The 3864-nt window shown below is 30.2% G+C and overlaps 1 protein-coding gene across 3 annotated transcripts in view; it reads right to left on the bottom strand.

Moving 5' to 3' along the window:
* The window catches only part of LOC106478041 (acetylcholine receptor subunit alpha-like 1), a 146444-nt gene that overhangs the window by 38108 nt on the left and 104472 nt on the right, over positions 1-3864 (bottom strand). The gene's annotated exons all lie outside the window — the stretch shown is intronic.

Raw genomic sequence — 3864 nt, forward strand, 5'->3', positions numbered from 1 at the left:
CGTAACGTACGTAACCGTACGTTACGTACGTCGTACGTAGTTAACGTTACGACGACGACGACGACGCGTGGTGACGGACGGGGGGGGGGGGGGCGGTTGGAAGTTGTACATACATATATATTATACGGGCAATAGCTGGGGGTCGGTTGAATCATTTTCTGCAGACGTAATTTTCTGGAGCTTAGCTGCTCAAACACTATAACACCAAAAAATAAATAAATGAGAAAAATGTCCATGATATGGATCAGTAATTCTGATCCTTATTTCAAAATTCAAAGTTGCATTCAGTTTCGCTGAGATGGATGAAAATATGTGTTACAGTAATTAAATTTAAATGATATTCTTAAACATTCTTGGTTAAATCTTACATCATAGGTCCTTAAGTGTTCTTCACAGCTGAACAAGCGAGCATGTTAGATGACAGGATTCGAACCCATGACCCCCAGAATACAAGCTGTGCACACTAACAACCAGGCCATGACATCACCCCTCTCTCCCTTAAATGTACATTATCATTTGTTCTAGTGGTTACCGTTGTATCAACTAATCATAATATAATGGCAAATAACAACGTACTACATACATTGAAATTTCAAAACTTTCAGTGCTGACTGAAGGATGGAAACCATTTTCAATGAAGTCGACAAACAACTTCAGATAAATATTTATTTATTTATTCTACCCGAAGTTTCGGCTTACGCCTTTTCAAGAGACTATGGGTTACAGTTTTGTAACCTGTGACGTTCATATACCCTTGAAAAATGCTTAAGCCGAATCGTCAGGTAAAATATAAACATTTATTTGAAGCCGTTTGTCGACTTCATTGAAAATTTGAAAAATATTTTTTGCACACCCAAGAAACTACTCTGGAGTAAATAAAGATTTAATATAGAGAGAGATTCTGTATGCTTTTTATTATATTGATCTAACATACAGCTTTAACATTTTGTTCTAATTTCCACTTACAGTCCAATATGTTGAGTTTTTAAATCGAATGTCTCTCCAGATGTATATTTAGTGCAAAATTATTCTTCACTATGTGTTTTAAAACTTAAAGTAAATAACGTGATGTCTCTTCATATGTATATTTAGTGCAGAATTATTATTCACTGTGTGTGTTAAAACTTAAAGTAAATAACGTGATGTATATTTAGTGCAAAATTATTCTTCACTATGTGTGTTAAAACTTAAAGTAAATAAAGTGATGTCTCTTCACATGTATATTTAGTGCAAAATTATTCTTCACTATGTGTTTTAAAACTTAAAGTAAATAACGTGATGTCTCTTCACATGTATATTTAGTGCAAAATTATTCTTCACTATGTGTGTTAAAACTTAAAGTAAATAACGTGATGTCTCTTCACGTGTATATTTAGTGCAAAATTATTCTTACCTCTGTGAGTTTAAACTTTAAACTTTATCATGACTAACGTTATTTGACGTATACACTGTTAACAGGTAAAATGTTAGGCTTAGGAAGTTTACATCTGTTTGATTAATTTAACGTTCAAATAGATACGGAAAATGTATGTGGCAAATGTTGTTTGTAGTATTGTGAGAAGTTAATTTTAAGTACAGTTTGGTTTCTACTTATTTCATGCAATTATATTTTCGTCTTATTCTCAAAGTAGGTTTCTCAGGTATGATTTATTTATATGGCTTAAATAATCATCGTGATAAACCGAGCGTGAGGAATTTAAACATTTTGATAAAAAGTCAGAAAAAATTTACCATCACCCTAAAAACGATAAAAATTCAATTTTTTAATGTATTTCAACCTCCATTTTGCCATTGTAGCTTCATGAGGGCTAGTACAAAAACTGATTGATATGAAAATATACTTTAGATTAGTAAACAGCTTTTAATGTTTTATTTCTCGAGTCTGTCGTAACGTGCTTATAGAACATGCAAATAGAACATCGAAACCAGTTTAATAATCTAATGTATATCGAGTCTGTCGTAACGTGCTTATAGAACATGCAAATAGAACATCGAAACCAGTTTAATAATCTAATGCTATATTTTCATATCAATCCGTTTTTGAACTAGCCCAGTAGTGAAATATAGGTTAAATGAAAAAAATCTGTTAATGTTCTACAGAGTAAGGGTTACTTTCTTTTCTAATTTTATTTTCGCCGAAAAAAAACCGAGTGTGAAATCCACGTTATGAATTACTCTCTAAAGCAAAGTGTAATTTGAAACTTTAATGAGTGTGAAGTATTGATACAAAAGCTAAACCCATAAAAGTGTGAATTCGTACCATTTTTGTCAGAAAAAAAGCGATTTCACACTCACAATTGTATTATAAAATATTCGATAATAATGTTTTTCAGAACCCATGCTACATACAAATAAGTTTAATTGTAAATATATATACATTTCGAAGAGTTATTGTATTCTGAAAATTTTAATTCATAAAATTTTATAGTATCATAAAACTATCTTAATGTAAATGATTCTGTTAACATGTTTTTTTTTCACATACCACATACATAATTTTTCAATCTGTTTATAAATTCACACATTTTCATACATAACAGCGGTGCGAGATTTTATTTGTTCACAATTACGTGTTTAAGTGTGTGAATTTCACCATGTCAACAGCAAAGAGTGTCTTTGTTGGAATCACATCCCAATGACGTCTATTTTTCACCAGACTGTTATGTCGAAATGTCTGATAATATTTTTATCTGTTGAAGTAGTTTCTTTAGATCAAATTTCATTCGCGATTATTATTAGATTTTTACTAATGATATAAAAAATATCATAGAATTTATTCAACGTAGAACAAAATAATATTGTTTTAAACTCTGGGTATCTGTAGGTGACAGGTATGTTTCTTCCTTTACTATTAAAAATAGGTCCCTCATAGAATCAACAATAAGTTTAGAGATATACAACGCTAAAATCCAGGGTTCGATTACCCGTGGTGGACGAGCACGAAAAGTCTATTGTGTAGCTTCGTGCTAAAATAAACAAAGAAATTTAAAAAACAGTTGAGTAGCATTTAAAAGTTTCCACGCTAGTATATTTACTCTTTTTCCACGGAAATGGAGACCTACGAAATATACTTATTTACTCGAGATATATTACTTGTTAGTTCCAGTATTACCCGACATATCATATGATATTCCAACTTTTATGCTATTAAAATTGACTTAGCAGAATAGTAGTGAATCTAACACAGTATAATGTTTCGAACAGCAGTAGTTCTTAGACATTTTCAGCACATTTAAAGGTATCTTACGATTATCATTAAAGTTTCTTGTGGACATTTAACTAACCAGATGAAACTTCTTCTAAATTATATACTTCATATTTTCATCATTAAAAGTCGGTCACAAAAATCAACATGTTATGTTGGCTTTTATTGGTTTTTAATATGCAGTAGATACTTCAAAAACCAATTATTTTAAATAACGTAAGCAAACAAACGTGTGTTGATACATTTGAGGAGTAGACGGAAAATAACCAATATGAGATGAGATGAAAAAACTTAAATGAAGAAGATATAAATTAGTATATCCATAGGAACATGTATATAATCTAAAGAACATCCATGAGAATGTGTATATAATTTAAGGAATATCCATAACAACACGTATATAATCTAAAGAATATCCATAAGAACAGGTATATAATCTAAGGAATATCCATGAGAATGTGTATATAGTTTAAGGAATATCCATGAGAATGTGTATATAATTTAAGGATTATCCATAACAACATGTATATAATCTAAGGAATATCCATAAAGAAAATGTATATAATCTAAAGAATATTCATAAAAACATGTATATAATCTAAGGAATATCCATAAAGAAAATGTATATAATCTAAAGAATATTCATAAAAACATGTATA

The sequence above is a fragment of the Limulus polyphemus genome, unplaced genomic scaffold (genome assembly GCF_000517525.1).
Source record: "Limulus polyphemus unplaced genomic scaffold, Limulus_polyphemus-2.1.2 Scaffold175, whole genome shotgun sequence".
NCBI classification, from domain to species: domain Eukaryota; kingdom Metazoa; phylum Arthropoda; class Merostomata; order Xiphosura; family Limulidae; genus Limulus; species Limulus polyphemus.